The 23120-nt window shown below is 43.5% G+C and overlaps 1 long non-coding RNA gene across 1 annotated transcript; it reads right to left on the reverse strand.

Moving 5' to 3' along the window:
- Positions 1 to 1522: 1522 nt before the first annotated feature.
- On the reverse strand, positions 1523 to 22893 carry LOC119860399. Its single transcript, XR_005294522.2, has 4 exons — positions 22692 to 22893; positions 7976 to 8066; positions 5552 to 5676; positions 1523 to 3857 (listed from the first exon to the last, which is right to left on the reverse strand). It is a non-coding gene; the product is annotated as an uncharacterized LOC119860399 (long non-coding RNA).
- Positions 22894 to 23120: the final 227 nt, after the last annotated feature.

A 23120-nucleotide genomic window follows, 5' to 3' on the forward strand; every position in this document is an offset into this window, starting at 1 on the left:
GTTTCTTTTATGTTAAATAATTATGTAAAGGGAGAATCTTCCAAAAGAATCTCTACCTCATTGCCTCTTTATTGCTGTTCACCATTTCACCCCCACTCCATCTTATTTAGAGATCTATGTTATCTTTCTGATTGATTCTATTATAGTCCTTACTTCATGTCTTAAAATGTGGATTAGGGTGTTGTGCTCTTTAAAACAGCTACCATGTTCTGCATGAGAAGTGGCAGCCTTTCTGTGGTGAAGTCAATGAATGTATAGCATGTACAGGCTTGGTACTGCAACCACTTCCTTACAAACAGCTCCACTGAAGTCACTGGGTTGGATGCCATTGCTCATGGCCTTTCCTCTCTGGAGATGTGAGCTCAGATTATGATTTTGATCACAAGTGAAAATGAATTTGGTAGCCTGCTCCAAATCTATCTTGCAGCTCTCCCTCCACCCCCACCAAATTTATACTTGCCCTGCAGTGGATCATGGCATTCCTTTTGTCACTATGATGCAACATCCTTAAAAGTACAGATGCATAAAGTCAGTGGTGTCAGAAACCTAAATGTTCAGAATTTGGGATAGGTTTAGATAAGCATCCTAAAGCATATTAAAAAACTATCCAGTTGCATTCTTTTTCTTTTAATGGATCATATTTACATTAAAAATGAAAAGAGGCTGTAACTCAGAGGTGGGCAAACTACGGCCTGCAGGCCACATGGGGCCTGTAGGACCGTCCGACCCGGCCCCTGAGCTCCCGGCCCCTCCTCTTCTGTCCCCCCTCCCCTGAAGCCACGCTGCCATGCGGGCAGCACTCTGGCCCTCCGCTCCTGTCAGGCAGCGTGGTGGCGTGCCTGGCTCCAGCATGATAAGGGGGCGGGGGGCAGGGTGGTTGGATAAGGGGTAGGGGGTCCTGAGGGGCAGTCAGGGAGCAGGGGGCGGAGTTTCTGGGGTGGGGGCAGTCATGGGACAGGGAGAAGTGGGGATTGGATGGGGGTGGGGTCCCTGGGGGAGGTTAGGGGTAGGGGTCCTGGGAGGGGGCGGTCAGGGGGTCAAGGAGCAGGAGCGGGGTTGGATGGGTCAGGAGTTCTGAGGGGGCCGGGAAGTGGGCCGGGATGGATAAGGGGTGGGGCCAGGCTGTTTGGGGAGGCACAGCCTTCCCTACCCAGCCATCCATACAGTTGCGCAACCTCAATATGGCTCTCGGGCCAAAAAGTTTGCCCACCCCCGCTGTAACTGCTGACCCGGAAACATACATGAATTCTAACTGATGCCCTTTTCACAGAGATTTATATTCCAAGGATGGATGTGTTTCTCAGTGACTGAAGTGTACCGTAGTTACCAGTTTAAAGACACACACACACACACTGAAGTTTCATTTCCTGCCTGGCAGAGGAGCTGAAATTTTAGGTCAGTGGTATGAGAAGATTCTACAAAAGCAGAGGAGGAAAGAAATTATTAACTCAATATCTAATATGCAGGCAACACTTAAATTAAACTTTTTTTTTTAAAGCTGAAGGCACAAAATGACTGGACTTCCTTCACTAATAGGCACAGCTTTGAGTGCCGAGCCAGATCAGCTGACGTACTGTGTAATGCTAAGCCACGCAGGCTGGTTGACGAAGTCAAGATAGTCTTTGATGCAAAAAAGTTGTTGCAGTCATGTTTCTTCAAATGCATTTCCTGGTGTGTGGCTTAAGTGACATTGTTTTCACCAGAAAACAAAAAGTAAGTGCCTGGATTAAAGATGACACTATGGAAATTAGCCCAAACTGTACATTAAGGATTTAGCAAATTCTAAGTGGGATACAGCCACCAAAAATTGGGATCGTTTCCTGAAGGAGGGTACAATAACATTTGTATAGCCCCTTCCTACCAAAGGGCCTCCATCTACTTTACAGATGTTAAAGTGAAGTATTGCTGGATAGGATCATACAGATTAAAACTCACTATCAGGCATCACACTCTAGTAGTGTACTCACCTTATAGTACACTCCCTTTACTCCTGCACCCACACCATGACCTTACTACTACCAAGAGTACTATCTACAACAGACCATGCACCACAACATTATGTCTGCCGCACAGAGATACCAGCCTTCCATCAGCTTGCAGTGTTAAGGTACATATCAGTGGGGGGGAGTAATACAGGATATGCCCTGTAAAGTGGCATACCTTTTAATTTCCATAGGTTTGTGCCAGATATATTATGTGTGTGGCAAACAAAGTTATTGTTGGAGTGTGTGTATTAATTTAAAATAACAATTCACCCACTCTGTACACAAAGCACTAAACAGCCAGCAGCCAAGGGATTTATGGCCTTCAAACCTGCAGCACTTTTGAAGAATTGTCCTTGGAAAGTACACTTAAATATTGGTAATGGCCACTCCCTTACACCTATGAGGAAAGGGAAGGTTAACCTGTATATGTGTTATTCAAGCTCATGCGTGCTACTTGCTGATGTTTACTAACAACTACAGAGGATCTGCTTACATAGTGCTCTACACATACAAAGCTCTTTAACTAATCCTCCCAACAGCTCCGTGATAGACAGGCCAAGTACGATTGTCCACTCTTTACAGATAGGCAAACTGAGAGAGATGGATTAAGTGACTTGCCTAAGGTCAGCAAGTCAATGGCTGGTCTGGGAGAAGAATCCAAATATCTAACCATTAGACAAAGTTGCTATGGGTTCATAATCTATTGAAGGGCTATAAAAACCAAGGAATCTGAGCAGAGCAAATGCCACAGTAAACCCAAGATGGAGCAGAGAGCTTTGTTAAGGTCAATTATATACTTGCTATTTTCATTATAAATGGCTTTCTCCCCATATTTTGTGTCTTTGTCTCTTCTCTCCCCATTTTGCATCTCCCTTTGCCCTCTCGGTAGGCTCCTTCCCCATAACCTGCTCTGCCTCTCCATCGCTCATGCTTCTCTCCCCTGCCTTGTGTAGCTCTGTTTCTCCCCTTCGGTCACCAGCTCCTGTAGCTCCCCTCCCCTGTCTTGCCAACTAAACTTTCTGAAGACTAAAAAAGTGTGATATAGTATACGGCTGGAAAAAGTTAGGAGTTCTCTTCAGAATGTACTCATTCAGCCATTGTAGGAAGAAATTTAAAGAAGAATAGAAATGAGAGGAACGTGAAGAGCTTTGGAAAAGCTCATGTGTTCTTCCAAACAGACCAGGGATAATTTCCTACTCATAGTAAGGTGGTGTGTTCCCATTCTTTATCCACTGCCAATGCCACAGGCAACGAGTGGTGGGGCTGAGGGACAGCTACTCACTTGACAACAGCATCACGGTTCATGTTTTTAGTTCACTTTTCAGTGCAAGATGGACAGTGCTTGAATTTGATGAAAACAAACCAACATAAGGGATTGGAAGGGCTTGGACACTGCAGGAATGGGGCCCATATAAGTACCGAGATAGATAGATAGATAATAAGGAGAAGGAGGAAGGAAATGTAATGGGTGAGTGAGCAAAGCCAGTTGGATGAGGAGGAGTTGATATAACAGCAATAATACAGACCTCCAGGCACTTTTTTTTTTTTGCACTGCAGGAGAGTGAGGTGAGGACATTCCTTCTCTGTCTCATGCCCCGTAGTTCTCTCCTCCTTATGCCTGTGTTTTTTCTCCTCCATGTTGTGCCAGTGTTGCCCAGTGAGTGCTATAAGACAATATTGGTGCAGGCAGGCAGCTGTTTTAGGCAAAATGTCTTGAGCCCTTAAAGTTAATATTTGTGCATTGGGTAATTCCTAGACAGGGCTGCATTTTATTACCCATCAGTATCCTAGGGCAGCATGCCTTTTGCCCGATGTCCATCTTTTCAGATACTTTTTGCTTTCCAGGAAATGGTGAGTTTATTTCAGATTCGCCTGTAAAATCGAGAGAAATAGCACTTTAGGGCATGTTCATCGATATATTTCTTATTAATGGAACCACAGCATTGACAAGTCTGGGCATCTGCCTTGGAAAAGAAACAGCAGGGTTTTACAGCTATCGAGTCACAGTTTGCTGACTGAGGTCACCAGCTTTCAGTGACTTGCAATCTGTCTTTCTGGCAACCCAACTATAGAACATGTTGGACTTGTTTTGTTTCTTTAAAAATAGTCTGTCAGAAATGCTAATTCCTAGCTACATCTTGGAAGATCTCACGATTCCCTCTATTTGACATTGTACGTGTACTGAGCTGTAGAATTCTCTTATTGGTACAGCCCTAACCGGATTTGTTGTACCAGTGGATCTTTGTACTGTAAAAAACAGCATATTTTAATTTACGTAAATCATGTTCATTCTGAGGAGCTTAGCTAGCTTTGCACCCTGAATGCCATCTTCTCCCTCCCTTGTCTGAAAGCTCACAGCCCCCTACTTTCTCTTCCTAAAGGACTGTTGGCTCAGATTGTGACCAATACACTCCTATAGTCACACCCTATACGCTATTGCAATAATCTTTGTACAAATATACCTTGTGAGGTATCATTTGAGAACTAATAACTTGCTGGTGAATAATATCATGGTGAAATGTATGTAAAACATTCTCCATAAAGTCATGACATAAGCTGCAGCCATGACTGAAGTGTGTTTACTAGACCAGGTTTATAGTGGGTAATCCTGTTTCTCAAAGATAAGGACAAGCTGATGCTTCTAGCCAGGTGTCATCAAAGCTTATGGCAATCACCTGCCAACTGGCCATTCTTTGGCAAGAAGTGAGGTAGGAACAGATTGATATGCATTTTTAGCAAACAACAGCATAGAACCTTTTCATCACCAGAGTTGTCTCTGTCCTCACAGAGGAAATGAACTTTATCTAGGGGTAATCCTTAGGAAAATACATTTCAGAGGTGGCTGAACTATCAAGTGAGGGGCAAAACATCCCGAGTTATCTCTCCCTAACCATCTCTCACCTAAGAAGACAAAAGAAACAGCTGTTGGACTTTGGGATCTGAGAATTTGGTCAGCAAGTTACTGGAAATATGTGGTAAGGGATTTCGCCTTGAACCTAGTCTAGTTTGTTACATTTTAGTACTAGGAAGTGTTTTATCTTTATTTCTCTTATAACCATTCCTGACTTTAATGCCTTATACTTGTACTCACTTAAAATCTAGCTCCTTGTAGTTAAATAAACTTGTTTTATTCTTTAATCAAAGTTAATCCAGCATTGTGAACTGTGTGGATAACTCCATTTAGGGAAGCAAACTGTTGTATGTTGACTCCCTTACCAGGCAAACTGGACCTAATTATCAGGACTCTCCAGAAGTGCAGAACACATGTTTGTGGGGAAAACCCAAGACGGGCAGTGTGCTGGGGTCACCCTGCAAGTGGTAATCAAGGCTGGTGGAAGCCAGAGTGTAATTGATGTGTGGCTGGCAGTCTGAAGCTGTACACAGATACTTAGGGTATGACCTCCATGCTGTTCGGTTGTTTGTGCGTGGCCCAGGTGGGAGCTACAGCAGCAATGCATTGTGAGGCATCCAAGTTTTCAGGGCAGGTGGTGACATAGCTCCTCACTGGTCTGGATTGCACCCAGGAATATCATAGACACTCAACAAAAACAGGTTGTATTCATTACCTCATTTAAACATTCAAACATCACTGGTTGCCAAGAAAAAGCTCTGCATGTGGTCTCTATAGTGCAGAATGGCTTGTTCTAGCTTTAGCCCTTCTCTGTGCAGGGATCTGGAGCATTACAGCACCCTAAGTCAATAATAAGAAATGGAGCTGGTCAAAAATGGGGGGGGGAAGGGGAAGGAGAGAATGTTGAAATAAATGAAAATTTTTAAAAAATGAAGTTTTTTTTTTCAGTTTCAGCAAAAAAAATAACCACTATTTTTTCCCTCCTTTCCCCTAGAAACATTATTTCTTTCCCACTATTTTATTGAGAAATCAATAGGTTTTAAAACAAAATTTCATTTAGGGAAAAAAAGGCCATTTTCTGTCAAAATGTGGTAGGACATTTCCAACCAGCTCTGTGAACAAGAATACTTCACTCTTGACTTGCTTATATGTTACCCTTTACCTGTACACAGTAATCTAGGTACAGCAGAGACCACTGACAGTCCATGCATGGGTCTTAATATATTGCTCCCAAATAGGCTCAGCAGCAGCCCTGGAAGCAATGGCTCAGGTTAGTCATAACATTTGGTACTTGGTGGTGGGTGATAGGTAACTGAACCAGTTTGGGTAAGAACTGAACCAAACTTTCATCAATAATAATTAGTTTGTTTGTAAACTTTCCACTTCTATAGTGAGTTTCCTACACTGATCCAGAACATTTTACACATATTAATTAAGCCTCTTAGCACTCCTTGAGCTGGGCATTGTTACACTATTTTTTGATTAGGAAGCAGAAGTACCTATTAGGAAGCAGGTTGCTTGGCCTCAGTCACAAAAAGGTCACTGGATGGGCAGTGTGGGAAATTTCACCAGTCAAAGGGCTAGTGTAGACTGGTGACCAGCATTTTAACCACCATGTGGTTAAATTTGCTCTGAACAGGTATAGATAACATGGAGTAGAAATTCCCATGCTATGCCTAAGCTAGTGCTCCAACCAGTGCATTTGTAATGGTGGGAGATTTTAAGAAAAATGCTAGTGGTGATTGAGTCAGTGAGTTGAATAGAACCTAGATCTCCTAATTTATGTCCCTTGTGCAAAAGACTCCAGAAAACTTTTTACAACTGTAATTATGTTTCATGTTGGCTCATCTCTGGGCTTTCTAGCTCTAGCTCAGACTGGAAAGAGATATACCTGAATACCACCATAAAGGCTGCTCTTGTGGTATTTTTGGCCCAACACTGCAAATCAACAGATTCAAATAAGAAGTCCTGAAGAGAGGGAACTAAGGCCAAAGAACATCACTTAACAGTCAACATTTTGGGCAATGAAACCATTTTAGATGGTTGTCAATAAAAATTTTTATCCGCTGCATCATGAACAAAAAGCTCTTCTCTTGTCTTAGACAGTGTGCAGTGTAGGCATGTTCTGGGTCATTGCCAAGGACTGAAAGCCAATTTCCCGCCCCCCAAAAATGTATTAGAAGTTCTCAAATACATCCATGAAGCTGACTCCATCCTTTGATTGAACAATTCCAGGCCTCTAATCTTCTCCTGACTCCCCATTCATCCCTGGTTGTATATGATGCTATTGCAGCTGTTTTGATGAAATGCAGTTATTTTAAAAAATGCCTGTAACCATGGCAACCTGCATGCAGAGTATTTCAATTTAAAATTTAAAACAGAAGCAGAAGCTAAAGTTTCTTAATAGGATATTTATGATCCCTTAGCCTTTGTGCATTTTTAATGAAAATGTTCCATTTAAATGGGCTTATCAAAGTGTCATTAATTTTAGGGTCAGGTTTAAACTGTCTGGGCTTGTGCCCGGGATGATTTTTTTTAAAGTTTCTCATGCCTGCTTCAGCTCTATGAGAATCTGGGATCTCACTTCCCCTTCCAAATGATTGCTGCTCCTTCTCTGATCAATGCATGACCTGATCTAGCTACCTCTGGAGGACTGCTGATTTTAAAATGGGCTATAGTGGCTGACCATCTTTTGTCTTGTAGGTAGATCTGACGTGAACTGAACTCTCAAACATACTTTGACCTCTCAAGCAATAAGGGCTATATTTAGAAAGGTCTCCTTAAGGGTCTGATCCAACTCCCATTGACTTCAATGAGGTTTGGATCAGGCCTCACTTGTGTCTGCAAAACTGTCAGACACCTCCAGTTGCATGTCTCAAACCCTGCACTTGCTCATGCAAGCAGGATAATTACACATGAAAGTAGGTAGCTAGGTGCGCACTTGACCATTTGCACATGCACTTATCTGGTATGTGCACATAGATTTTGGCTTTTTCAAGGGGAGCAAATGGACATGCTTGCAACAAAGTTAATTTCTCCAAGTGTGGCTCCTAGATGGTTCAGAGGATTAGATTCCACACACCTGACAAAAGTACAAGTATTACTGAACAGGTGAAGGGAGACATCTCAGACTACTTACCTTCAGAAATGGAAAAAGATTAAACCACAGATGTCACAATCACCACTTTGTGCCTGAATCGTCTCTGCTGTCAGCCATCTTGAATTATCTGCTGGATTTAAAAAAATTGGGTTTATTAATTAGCTCTATTAAGGTTCATCTTACCATGATATCAGCTTTTCATTCCCTATTAAAGGGGTTTTCTATTTTGTGCCCCCTATGTCTTCCAGATTTATTAAGGGCCAGTGGAATCTTTATCCCTGGGTTAAGGATTCTATCCTGACTTGGAATCTCAACCTGGTACTTAAATACCTTATGGGCCCTCTGTCTGAACCTAGTGACCTGCTCCTTGCTTTGCTTATCTATGAAGAAGGACCTTCTAGCAGCTATCATGTCAGCCCACAGTGTAGGACAAATTGGAGCCTTGGTGGCAGACCCCCCATTTACAATATTTTTCAAGGGCAAGGTCTCCCTACAGCCACACCCAAAGTTCTTACCTATAGTGCTGTCAGATTTCCATCTTAACCAATTTATTCCTCTACTGGTGGTTTTGTCTAAGCCACATAAATCTCAGTGGGAGACTTCCCTTCATATCTTACATGTACAATAAGCATTGGCCTTTTATCTGGATAGGACCACGCAATTTTGGAAATCCCTTTGTCTCCATCATAGAAAGAGTGAAGTGGTCCATAGTCTCTTTACAGAGACTGACAAGATGGCTCTCTGGATGTGTTACTGTTTCTATGATGCAGCTGGATGAGGGCTGGGGGGAGTCCTTTCTCCCTGCTGCAGCCCCAGAGCAACCTGCACCCCAAACGCCTCATCCCCAGCCCACCCCAGAGCCCACATCCCCAGCCCTCACCCCCCTGCACCCCAACTCTCTGCTCCAGACCTGAGTCTCCTCCCACACCTTGAAACCCTCATCCCTGGCCCCACCCCAGAGTCTACACCCCAAACCCTCCTGCACCCCAACCCTCTGCCTCCAGCCCTGAGCCCCCTCCCGCACGATCAGCAAAGGAATAAAATGAACTTGTATCTCCATCACAAAATAATTAATACATAGCTTTCTCTGTGGCTTGCTCTGGCAATATACTTGCCTGCGAAAAAACATCAAAACAAAACACCTTGTGCTAACTTAATTTGAAGTTAAAAGAAAAGGAGTACTTGTGGCACCTTAAAGACTAACAAATTTATTTGAGCATAAGCTTTCGTGAGCTACAGCTCACTTCATCCGATGCATTCGGTGGAAAATACAGTGGGGAGATTTATATACACACACACAGAACATGAAACAATGGGTTTTATCATACACACTGTAAGGAGAGTGATCACTTAAGATGAGCTATCACCGGGGGGGGGGGGGGGCGGAAAGGAGGAAAACCTTTCATGGTGACAAGCAAGGTGGGCCATTTCCAGCAGTTAACAAGAACATCTGAGGAAGAGTGGGGGGTGGGGTGGGGGGAGAAATAACATGGGGAAATAGTTTTACAAGTTAACTTGAAGTTGCAACTGTTAGCTCAACTACTGAGTATAAAGGTGGAACTGGCCTATAGAAGTCTGACTGAGAAGTTCACAGACCACAGTCTAGCCCAGTGGTTCTCAAACTTTTGTACTGGTGACTCCTTTTACATAGCAAGCCTCTGAGTGCAACCCCCCCCCCCTTATAAATTAAAACACTTTTTTATATATTTAACACCATTATAAATGCTGCAGGGTTTAGGGTGGAGGCTGACAGCTTGCAACCCCCCCATATAATAACCTCATGACCCGCTGAGGGATCCTGACCCCCAGTTTGAGAACCCCTGGTCTAGCCTATCCATAAACATACTGATGTAACAAATAATAAAACTGCAGTTTGCAACACCCATCATCTGATGCATCTCAAATAGCTTTACAAACTTGAATGAAGTAAGCCTCACAACTGCCCTGTGATGTAAACAGGTTATATAGGTCAAACTTAATTAGCCAAGGTCCAGGGTGATACACAACCTTTGGCTGTTCAGCAGCTTGGTTAAGCGGAAAAACTTGTGTGCAGCTCTCCCTGCTGTGTTGTCCTTTCTCCTCCAAGCACCAGTTTCAGTAGACTGCCTTTGTCTTCTTCAGCCTGCCAACCTTCCAACTGCTCAGTGATACAGCATCTCCTATCTCTTCATCCAACAACCATTTCTTGTTCAAAACATTTCAGTCTTTTAGAAATAACAGTTAAAAAATGTTCTTTGGATTCAAATTGGTTTTTCAAACACCAAAACTAAATGAAAAATGCAATTTGAAATGAAACAAATATGCATTTTGTTCAACGTTTCCCATTGAAAAATCAAAATATTTTAATCACAAAAGACATTTTTTCAGCAAAAATAAAATAAAATAAGTTTTCTACTAAACAGCTTTTTCTGGCAGGAAATTTTTGGATCAAAAGTTTGTAATCAGCTCTAATAAAACCTTATGCTTGCAGGGAATAAGCTAAGTGACTGTATAGATATAAACTACAGTTTATGGAGGTTATTTTTTTCTTTTCTCTGTGTCATGAAAGTACTGCATCATCCCATTGCCTACATTTTCGCTGGAGGTCATCCATCCAATGACTTGACCTACTCAAATTTTTATGATCTGGTGGGCTGACAGTACAATGGGGTGTGGCTGCTAGAGTAAGCACTTAAGCAGATTTTATATTTTAAAAAAATACATGGGTTGCGATTTTCAAAGCTGTCGGAGGGGTTTAGACCCATCATTCCCATTATTTAAAGGGAGTTGTAGATCCCCTAGTCAACTTTGAAAAGCTTACCCATAATCTTCTCAGTTGACCTTTAAAGTTCTATTTCCACATCCTTGGTGGCCATCTAGGGCGCTATGATGATTTCCACTATATGAAGACCAAACCCCACATTTCTACTTTTCTTCTCCCCCCCCATTTTATTTTTCCTTTCCTTAAGGGCTCTTCCCTTTTCCCCGTGACAAAGCTAGCTGGATTCTTATAGAAAGAAAACATTTCCTGAAACTCTTCCAAAATAAGCCCAGTCCATAAAAAAGCCTTTTAGAAGTACAGAAATCTTGTGATGAAACCTGTTTCTCTCATGATTTTGAAACCAGTTATTTTTGGCTGAAATTGTGGATATTTATCTACACAGAACAAATATTTATCTGAGCTTTTAAAGATCTTTATCACCACCTGGCTTCCCTGTTTCCAGAGGTTTTGAAATGTTTCCAACCAATTTTGGCTCTTTTCTAGTTTGGGTGGATGAGTATCCATTCTAAATGCTTAGTGCAATTTAGACAATACAATTCTACTGTTAAATCGTTTTCTGTTTTGTTTTTTCCTCCCCTCAGAATAAAGCGACAAGCAGCAATGCTACTTTCCACGAGAGGGCAGAAATGTAACAGCAAAGAACCTGTGTGAAATGTCACTGGTGAGTGCCTGCAAGAATGTCAGTCAGTGAGGGAGAGGTAATTATGGATCGACAGAACACTATGACAGCAGCCTGTTCAGAACAGATCACAGACCTGGACTCCGACTGCACAGGCTGTACATTTTGAATTCAAATTGGTGTTGGTGCATTTTTGTTTTTAAAATAAGGGTCTTACAGAGTTTTAGATGGAGAAAGAAAGGAAGGGGAGCATATATCAAAACAGGGGCAGTCGGGAAAATATGATGCTAAGCAACCAGACAGGCATTCTAAGGGGAAAGAAGGGACTGAAGGCTTTGGCAGCTTATTCTGTAGATAGGATTTATGCAGGGACAAGCTGTTCCTCTTAAAAATATTATTTTTAGCAGTAAGTTTACAAGATCCGTTGAATCCACTGACCATGGGGGGGGAAGGGGAGAAGGGTGCTTCCAAAATCACTGATTGTACTGACCAACGCTGGGAATTTGTTTCATTTCCCACCTGGACTCAGCAGCAGAAGATATTCATAGTGTGATCCTGGGTTGTTTAATCAAATAGCTCTGCCAGTCACCTTTGCTTCAAGGATTGGCTGTTTGCACAGAAGATGGCTCAGATGAATCTCTCAACGTTTCTTCCTTCAGAAGATGCTTGGTTTTCTGCGGTGTGTAGTGTGCTTTCATACGGCTGATTGCAAAGCTACTTGGGAAGTCAAACACGCACTCCAGGTTCATTAAAATGCATCACTTGGATTTTACTTCAGCAGTGCTGATATTATTAGGAACAACAGGGCAAACACCTTAGCCATCAAGCCAAGAACCTATGTAGTGTTACTTCACACACACAGTTTTGATATAGCTGAGAGATTGTTTCTCAGGTGGTGGTATTACTTTTTAACTCGGAGGGAATCAACTGAAAATGGGCCAGACTAGCTGGAAAAACTTAGGGTCTGGATGGCTTCAGAACTCGATGATAAGATGCAGAATCATTTGCAGGTTGCTAGCCTGAACTTGGACTTCATCAGTAGGTTAGCAGGAAGTTGTTATCAGGTGGTGCCCTGTGCAAAGCATCTTTGTGGTTCCAATCCAGCCCTAGGGTTCAGGTACTGACCTTGCACAAAACAGCTTTTCTAATTGGCACCAGGTGGTAGAAACCTAAGCGGACAGGACATGGAGACTGAAGGACCCTGGAAGTATCTCTCCAAGGAGGGGCATATTGAAACGTAACGAAGAAGGAGTTTCCACTGTTCTGTCATGTACATTTTTTTGTAGCTAATTAGAGCACTCCAGGTTCTGGGGCTCTCAGTCCAGCACTTTTAACACTAGTTTAAGAAGAAGAAAAAAAAAAGGGAGAAAAAATCTTTGGATACTGAAGTGTATGTAGTTGTTGAGTCTATTAAATATGTCAAGGGAACAATTCACACCATCCACTGAAGTACTGCCAGAGCTGGGCTAGAATAGAACTGCTGTTTCACAATGCACAAGTGGGTTCTAGCCCATGAAAGCTTATGCACAAATAAATCTCTTAGTCTTTAAGGTGCCACCGGACTCCTTTTTGTTTTTGTGGATACAGACTACACGGCTATCCCCTGATAGTGAGACAGTGTGTGCATGAGGGAAAGAGTAATGTTCTCTAAGAGCTATGTAAGGGGTCTACTATTGCTATTGGTTAAAGGAGCTCTCCTTTAACTGAGGTGGCAGATGCCTGGGGTTTCTGGATTTGAAGGGCAAGGGCTTACGTTCCAGTTCCCTGTGGGTGTGAGTATTTGGGGGGCATCTGCAGCAAAATTGCTTCCCTGCAATACATAGACAGTGAGTGAAAAACACCATATGAACATCTCCACTCAGAATTAATTACCTGGTAGGAATTTATCAATTCACCCGCACTATTACTTCTGTTGATGTGAAACTTCCATGGTAGGTTGGGTTTTTTAATAATCATATGTGAGCAAGACCAGTTTCATATCCCAGCTAAAGACAACACCCCTTGCTTAAGCAGGTCTTCAGTAATGACACAGAGAGATGACTGCAACCCATCACTGTTACTTTCCACTGTACATAGAATTTTTCTTGCAGTCTTCCAGGCAGGGAATAAAAAGGACCAACCCCGCTGAGCCCAGGAGGCCAAGCAAGATCACAACCCAAAATGGAATAATTATTTTAATGATATACTTTCTGGGGTCCAGTGTTAGCCCTACTACTCATGGTAGCTCCCACTGTATGACTGTTCCCCTACTTTTCTTCAGATTACATTGGTATCACCCTGTGTCAAAATATAGAGCAACTCAGTGCTTCAGGTCAGTGCTCTGGTATGTAAAATGTATTAATCCGTTTTAAGCAGCAACAGCCTGTATAAGCTGATATCCTGGCCCCCTCCTTCGGTCTGAAGCTATTTCAGCTCTTCTGAGATGTTTAAAGGGAAAACATAGTTCATTGCAGAGAATATGTAGTCATTACATCTGGTAATAGATAAGTGGAAATCACAAACTGATGCATAGTTTGAAATTGCTTACATGGCTTGTGACCAAAACAAATGCTCCAGCCCCAGCAGATGAAAAGATGAACCAGGGGCGGGGTGTGTGTGTGGGGTGGGGGTGGGGTGGGGTGATGACTTTCTGAGCATTGGTAGAAGCTGGACCCAAGGAGGATTCACACAGCGAGAAGGCAGCTTTAAACTTCATCCAGGGTTCGAGAGAAGCTGTAGCAGAAGAGGGGTGCCTAGGAGATGTGCTAATCCCAAAAATCTCTGTCCAGTCATGCCTACTGTATGGGCTGTAGAAGCCTCATTCCAACCCATCTGGCTGAACAGAAATTACAAGCAGTTTACACCATTTCTACCAGCAGAGTAAATTGTGGCCATTATTTGGGTTTATACATCAGTGCTGCCATGGAAGTTTGTAAAGAGATAGAGAAACAGCACTTCTTCCCTCTCTATAGTATTTCAACCTCTCACCATTACAAACTCAATGTTGCTTTGTCACAAACCACACCAGCACAATAGATTCCAGTCAGAAAATTCTGCAAAATGGAAGTACACACTGGGAGATGCCAACTGAGGTTGAAGTGTGGCTGGTACAAGGAGTGAAACTGTGTTGCATCCACATTTTGTATAGCTCCCTTGCAGACCTCATTGACTTGACACTGGAAATCTTGACACTTGATTTAACAGTGAGGGAGCTGTGTTGCAATGGTGTGGTTAGGCAGACAGACAAAGAAGGACCACTGAATTAGGGACCCAACCTCCATTGCCTGTTGCAGGGGGCAACCCCTGCCCTCTTCATCCACAATGGAATAATGAAGAGAGAACTCTGAGTTAGACTGCTGATGGTCCTGCTCCTTCTCGTAGGGAAAATCCCAATAGACAAGACTATGGCTGTACATTAGGGCTAAATATTGTGACCCAGATTCTGCTGTCCTCACAGATGTTGATTTCACTGGGACTATTTGTGGAGTAAAAATGCACCAGTGACTTAACATGAGTAAAAGGAACAGAATCTGGGCCCTGAGTTAGTATTAGGACTAATCACTGAACTTTTCTTTTTACATATTGGGAAATCCTAGATTCATAGAGTTTTAAGACCACATGACACCATTATGATCATTTATTTTGACCTCCTGCATAACACAGGCCATACAATTCCACCTAATGATTTCTGCATTAATTTCAATAGGTTGTGGTTGAACTAGAGCATATCTAGAATCTCAGAGGAGCCAAACATACTGAACCTGAAGTTTAGAAATTCTTTCCAAATTATTTCTCCTTTTCTAATATCAGCGTTTTGCAGGAGTCACTTGTGATTACACAAGACTCCTCTCTTGCTAATGTATTCATGGTGGATACTGAGAATTAGAAGAAAAGTTCTGCTCTCTTAATGGCTGTGTTTATTCAGATAGTGTAATCTCTGTTCCATGATATAAGAGTGTGAATTTTAATATCCTCCCTAGCATGTTAGCATTTATGTTTGGTTTTCTGTAGATTCATAGCATTTCATTTGCAACCAAATTGCAACAAAATCCACATACCAATTAGGAGGCTTTGCACGTAAAGATAGAAAATGCAGTCACAAGATTGCTAAATAGAAACTGCTCTATCTGTAAATGATCACAAGCTGTCAGCTGTTCCTTTGTTCAGCTTATTATAGACACATATACAACATTTGAGTGAATGTTCAAGTTTTCACCCTCTAGAATCAAGATGGATGCCTGATAAAACAACAAACAACCCCCGCCCCCGAACCTTCCAGCATGAGTTGAATTTCTTCCAATATTGAAGCAAGTACCTCAAGTACTGCATGGGCTAAACTGGACAGAGCAAACGATCATCTCCCCAAACTGATTCCAGATCAAACCATTGTTAAGCACATCAATATTCCCAGCCAGTTCAGTGGTGGCTGAAGCAAGCTCTCTCTATCAAACAAGCTCCTCTCCATGAAAGTCATGGAGTGTTGTGTATACTGCTGGGTTTTGTTATTAATTATTGTTTGTAATATTATTAATACCTGATTTTTCTGACCTCTTCTTTCTCTCCCCAATCCCTTTCGCTATAGAACAAATAATTCTTTTGTCTAGGAACAGATTTCTTTTCTCTTTCAGACATGGTAAGGGGCAGCTGCCCAATGTTAAAGTATTGATCCACTTAATCACTGACATGTCTGGAAGCACCTGAAATACCTCAGCCTCAGAAAAGCCTAATGGGCAACTCCGTAATAATGGCAAGCAATAAATTACAGGGATTAATCTTGGCTCTTCAATAGTACAACATCAAGAAGCGTCCCTGGAGAGAGCCAGATGATGGATCAGGGGAGTGTTAATTGGCCTTTCACTATTTAGGTCACTAGGATTCCAAACCAAAGCTTCCCTCTCACAAACATGTAAGCACATGCTTAGCTTTAAGCACACATGAGGTTGTTTGACTTCAATGGGCTTCCTCGCATGCTTAAAGTTGAGCTTGTGTCTCAGTGTTTGGAGGATGGGGGGAGGGAGGGTAAGCACTCTTACTCTTGTTTGGCAGCTAATGTGAAAAGTCTTGGTGGCCTCCATCCAGTGTGTAGTGGAGAGGTGTTCACAGGACCTCTAAGAAAGAAAATCATAACAGACCCCAGAATTAACAGTCAGGCTCAAGGGGGAAGCCAAGGATGAAATGTTCCTGGTGTCTGAACTACTTTTTTTTGGAGGCAATCCTTCCACTGGAACTTGGGTATCGGCACATTGTCACAGATGAGTGAGGAAGCTTGCTTCACTCATTTCTTATGTAATAAAGCTTCTGTGGATAAATAAATGTCAGTCTTCAAGGCTGGAACTGCAGCATCTTTCAGGAGCAGAAAATTAATTTAAAATATAAATTAAAATGAAACCTTTTTTTAAAAAAAAAACCATCTGGATTCTTAGAGCTGATCCTGCAGTGAGATCTTCAAGCAAACATCTGTGCCTGAATGGAACCCCTGTGACGTCAATGACCAATGTGCTTCTCAGTTCAGGATTGGGACCTTAATGAAGAACAAATTTGATTAATCCCCTGGAGCAATGTTTGCTGTTCAGGACAGCCATTGCTTACAATACAGAGAGGAGAAGTTAATGGCCTGAGCGTTAGGTTTGAAATATCTATCCACTGTGGAGTCACCATAGGTCCAAATTTTAGAATGGTTGACTCATCCTTTTATATAGGTAAGTACAGTAAATACCATGCAGTTTATAATGCAGAGGTCTTTTGAAAGAGACCATAAAGGCCTAGGTTTAGTCTGCTTTTAGTGGCCACTAAAGATCCAGCTGCCATAACAGTGAGGGATTCCTCAAATATCCTTAATCAAAATTGGGCAAGGATTGGATGTAGCGAGCTGTTAGGCCATTCCCTGAATAAAAAAGCAGGAGAGCAGACCAGCCAGTCACTTTTAAAGAGCAGAAGTTGATTAGGCCTTGGTCTACACTAGGAGGTTGAGGTCAAATTTAGCAGCGTTAAAATTGATTTAACCCTGCACCCATCCACACAACGAAGCCCTTTTTTTTCGACTTAAAGGGCTCTTAACATCGATTTCCTTACTCCACCCCTAACAAGGGGATTAGCGCTGAAATCGGCCTTGCTGGGTCGAATTTGGGGTACTGTGGACACAATTAGACGGTATTGGCCTCCAGGAGCTATCCCAGAGTGCTCCATTGTAACCGCTCTGGACAGAACTCTCAACTCAGATGCACTGGCCTGGTAGACAGGAAAAGGCCCGCGAACTTTTGAATTTCAATTTCCTGTTTGGCCAGCATGGCAACCTGCAGGTGACCATGCAGAGCTCATCAGCAGAGGTGACCATGATGGAGTCCCAGAATCGCAAAAGAGCTCCAGCATGGACCGAACGGGAGGTACGGGATCTGATCGCTGTATGGGAAGAGGAATCCATGCTATCAGAACTACGTTCCAGTTTTCGAATGCCAAACATTTGTGAAAATCTCCCAGGGCATGAAGGACAGAGGCCATAACAGGGACCCGAAGCAGTGCCACGTGAAACTTAAGGAGCTGAGGCAAGTCTACCAGAAAACCTAAGAGGCGAATGGCCGCTTCGGGTCAGAGCCCCAAACATGCCGCTTCTATGATGAGCTGCATGCCATTTTAAGGGGTTCAGCCACCACTACCCCGCTGAAGAGAGTAAGTGGCAGGCTGAAGCAAGGGCTGAAGCTGAAAGGTGGTAGCAGCGTAATGAGAGGAGGCAGGATTCAATGTTGAGGCTTCTGGAGGATCAAACTAATATGCTCCAGTGTATGGTGAGCTGCAGGAAAGGCAGCTGGAGCACAGACCGCCGCTACAGCCCCTGTGTAACCTACTGCCCTCCTCCCCAAGTTCCATAGCCTCCTCACCCAGATGCCCAAGAACGCGGTGGGGGGGCCTCCAGCCACCCAGCCACTCCACCCAAGAGGATTGCCCAAGCAACAGAAGACTGGCATTCAATAAGTTTTAAACTATTAAAGTGCTGTGTGGCCTTGTCCTCCCCTGCTCAACCACCCCTCCTGGGCTACCTTGGTAGTTATCCCCCTATTTGTGTGATGAATGAATAAAGAATGCATGAATGTGAAGCAACAATGACTTTATTGCCTCTGCAAGCGGTGATCAAAGGGAGGAGGGGAGGGTGGTTAGCTTACAGGGAAGTAGAGTGAACCAAGGAACAGGGGGTTTCATCAAGGAGAAAAACAGAACTTTCACACTGTAGCCTGGCCAGTCATGAAACTGGTTTTCAAAGCTTCTCTGATGCGCACCGCACCCTCCTGTGCTCTTCTAACTGTCCTGGTGTCTGGCTGTGCATAACCAGCAGCCAGGCGATTTGCCTCAACCTCCCACCTTGCCATAAACGTCTCACCCTTACTCTCACAGATATTGTGGAGCGCACAGCAAGCAGTAATAATAGTGGGAATATTGGTTTTGCTGAGGTCTAACTGAGTCAGTAAACTGCACCAGCGCACTTTTAAATGTCCAAATGCACATTCTACCACCATTCTGCACTTGCTCAGCCTGTAGTTGAGCAGCTCCTGACTACTCTCCAGGCTGCCTGTGTATGGCTTCATGAGCCATGCCATTAAGGGGTAGGCTGGGTCCCCAAGGATAACTATAGGCATTTCAACATCCCCAACAGTTATTTTCTGGTCTGGGAATAGCTTTTGAAACAGACCAGAGTTCCTGAAAATGCGAGCGTCATGTACCTTTCCCGGCCATCCCATGTTGATGTTGGTGAAATGTCCCTTATGATCCACCAGTGCTTGCAGCACTATTGAAAAGTACCCCTTGCGGTTTATGTACTCGCTGGCTTGGTGCTTCAATGCCAAGATAGGGATATGGGTTCCGTCTATGGCCCCACCGCAGTTAGGGAATCCCATTGCAGCAAAGCCATCCACTATGACTGCAGATTTCCCAGGGTCACTACCCTTGATATCAGCAGATCTTTGATTGTGTTGGTTACTTGCATCACAGCAGCCCCCACAGTAGATTTGCCCACTCCAAATTGATTCCCGACTGACCGGTAGCTGTCTGGCGTTGCAAGCTTCCACAGAGCTATTTCCACTCATTTCTCAACTGTGAGGGCTGCTCTCATCTTGGTATTTTTGTACCTCAGGGCAGGGGAAAGCAAGTCACAAAGTCCCATGAAAGTGCCCTTATGCATGCGAAGGTTCGCAGCCACTGGAAATCGTCCCAGACCTGCAACATTATGTGGTCCCACCAGTCTGTGCTTGTTTCCTGAGCCCAGAATTGGCGTTCCACTGCATGAAACTGCCCCATTAGCATCATGATGCCCACATTGCCAGGGTCCATGTTTTGAGAGAAGTCCGTGTCCATGTCCTCATAACTCCCATCACCGCACTGACGTTGCCTACTTGCCTGGTTTCGCTTTGGCAGGTTCTGGTGCTACATATACTGCTGGATAATGTGCGTGGTGTTTAATGTGCTCCTAATTGCCAAAGTGATCTGAGCGGGCTCCATGCTTGCCATGGTATGGTGTCTGTACAGAAAAAAGGCACGGAACAATTGTCTGCCGTTGCTCTGATGGAGGGAGTGGTGACTGATGACATGGCTTACAGGGTTGGCTTACAGGGAATTAAAATCAACAAAACGGGTGGCTTTGCGAGAAATAGAATGGCCCCCTCAAGGATAGAACTCAAAACTGGGTTTAGCGGGCTGTTGGTTTCAAGGAGGGAGGCTGGAGAAAATGAATACAAAACAAATCTGGTCTATTTCTTGTTTTGAGCCACTTCCTCTATCTTTATACATCTTGCTGGCAGCAGATTGTGCAGTACGACTGTTATTCATTGTCATCTCCTGGGTGCTCGGCGGAAGACGGTGTAGTATGACTACTGGCCATTGTCTTCTGCTGGATGCTGATTAAAAGACAGTGCACTGCCAGTAGTACTGAATCGCCATGAGACGAAACTTAAAAGGGAAATGACCTAGCTGAGTCACTCCCATGTTTGCCCAGGTGCCCCTGACCTCACTGAGGTCTGTTAAAAGAGCACCCAGGACTATGTCGATGACTGCTACCAGTCATACTGCACTGTCTGCTGCCAAAAGGCAATAAATTGCTGCTGTGTAGCAATGCAGTACCACATCTGCCAGCACCCAAGAGACATATGATGACAGTTAGCTGAGCGGCTCCATGCTTGCCGTGGTATGGCATCTGCACAGGTAACTCAAGAAAAAAAGGTGCAAAACAATTTTCTTCTCTTGCTTTCATGGAAGGAGGGAGGGAAGGGGGGCCTGACAATATGTACCTAGAACCACCCGTGACAATGTTTTAGCCCCATCAGGCACTGGGATTTCTACCCAGAATTCAAATGGGCGGCGGAGACTGTGGGATAGCTACCCACAGTGCAATGCTCCGGAAGTTGACGGTTGCCTCGGTACTGTGGACACACTCTGCTGACTACATGCACTTAGAGCATTTGAGTGGACACACACACAATTGACTGTATAAAAACGCTTTCTACAAAACCAACTTCTATAAATTCGAGCTAATTTCATAGTGTAGACATAACCTTAGAGAGATAGTTTCAAGGGCTCCCTTCCTAAGGAGATGATTTACTGGGTAATTGAGAAACTGAGCCCATGAGATTGGGAAATCTACAGGAAGGGTCGTAAATTTGGTTGGTGGGATTGTTGTGCTGGGATTAGGGAGGGTTAGTCCCAAGGCTTAAGGGAGGGCACTAAAGTTGCAGATGAATGGTATTCAAACATTTCAATGCTAATCCAAACTGCACAATTTGAGTTTCACCCTCTATTACTGCGGTCCTTACCTAGGTAGTTGGGCAGCCTTATCCAAACTGTGCCAAGAAACTGATTAAGTCACAGCAATAAATGTCACATCTGTCATAACCTGAGATCTACTCTGCCACATTCTATTGTTTCCTCTGCAAGTGACAGGGACCACAGTTTTACACAGTGTGCCCCTCAGGATATTTTGTAATGCCTATGAAATTAACCCATGTTACCAATGTACCATACAGGTGGCTTCACCCAGTAAGAACCATTCTTTGTTCGCTTCCTGTCACATTTTCCTGTCTATTTACTTGTAAATCAAATTGCCATGTTCTTAGTTGATAATGTTTCCCCTTCCAGTTATTGTTTGCACAGTGCTTTGCACAATGTAACTATGCAAAGTTATTTTTTCTTTGAATACGAGTTTTAGTATTCACTGAACAAGTTAACCCAAACAACAAAGTGCAAGGTGGAAAAATCTCTGTAGTGTATGTTTCCACACATTCAGATTAAGTTTTTCCATTAATATAGATTGCCTTTGGATCTTCCTGTGGGGATAGCATGGGTATAGTTATTTTTTTAAGCTTCTGACTAGTGATCAGAAAACTTTCTAGGCACTATATCTAATGGAATTATAGATATGATGTATTTGCTATGTTCTGTTTTGTATTGATGGTAGTCAAATATAGTAATGTCCCATGTGAAAAATAATTACACTATCCTACAACAATAGCTGAGCACAATGAAGTATCCCTGTTGTATCATGCAGCGTTTGGATCATTACCCTAGAATATGTTAGCACTTTATTTATAGTAAGTTTGATGGCTTGTTTAAAATAGGTGCTGAGTATTTTCATGATAATAATAAGATGTTTATTGCAATTCCCTGTGAAATGGAAGCAGAAAGTACAGCCATCTTGCAATAAAATGACTTTTTGTGACATTGCAAGCACAATGTCATAGTTGTAGGTGATTTAGCTGGTTCCAACAAACATCCACACTTCTAAATACTTAGCTGAACACATTAGCATCTCCATACCCTTTTTAAGGCTGGTTCTGAACTAAAGATGGATCTGTGTTAGGTGGAGCAGTGTTGTTATTTTCAGCTCTGGTAGGTGTTTTCAGCTTCTGGGGAAATAGGATTGGTCTCCCATTTTTTTTTTTCAGGATTTGGTCAGCGCTAAGATCAGCTTTGCAGCTCTGTCTAGTATGACAAAGTCCCGAGCCTGTATTGGTGGGTCCCATGCTTCTGGTCGGTTTCAGTAGCCTCAGAAACTCAATAACACCCCACTTCCTTTCTCAGTGTAGCAACAAGAGTCACAGCCTATTGAGTTACTTTCATCACCAGCCAGTATGGAAATGGGAAGAGGGAATACCCCACAGTCTCTGTTGCTCCATAGAGCTCAGTATGTGCAGTTCAGCCTCCTGCCTGGAGGAAGTCCAGTTTCCCTTCTCCAGGGGATCTCTGTAGAGTATGGGGGGGGGTGTTTTAGAGGGGACCCAGGCCCACCTTCTATTCCAGGTTCCAGCCCAAGGACCCTAATGGTAGCAGCTGTTGGTGGCTTTCCCTTCACTACTAACACTGCTTTGATTCCTTTGGTCAATTCCCCCATGGTCCCTTTTTCCTAGCTTCACCCTTACCTCAGGATTTAGCAATGCTTCCTCCCCTCCAGGTCCTTTCACCTCAGCCTCCTGGAGGGCCCTAGAAGGAGAGCTTTTAAACAATATAAGTGGGACCTTGATTGATTCCAGCTGTCTCCATTAGCCTAATGGCCTTAACTGGTTAATTGGCATTGGGTGTCTTAATTGGCCTGGAGTAGCCTTTGTTTGGCTATCCAGGGTGTGGTGGGGTGGCTGCCCAACCCCTATGAGAGATAGGGCTAGAGTAGACCAGAGCAGCTGTGCAGAAGGGCAGCCAATCAGGAAAAGGCCTCTAGGAGCCAATCAGGGCCAGTATTACAGCCAGCCAATCAGGGCTAGGATAGGGCCTATATAAAGGCTGACCAGGAAGGGAGCAGGTAGTCTGTCCCAGACCTTTGTGGTAGGCTTGGGTGAGTATAGAAGGGCTCT

The sequence above is a fragment of the Dermochelys coriacea genome, chromosome 8, assembly GCF_009764565.3.
Source record: "Dermochelys coriacea isolate rDerCor1 chromosome 8, rDerCor1.pri.v4, whole genome shotgun sequence".
NCBI classification, from domain to species: Eukaryota; Metazoa; Chordata; order Testudines; family Dermochelyidae; genus Dermochelys; species Dermochelys coriacea.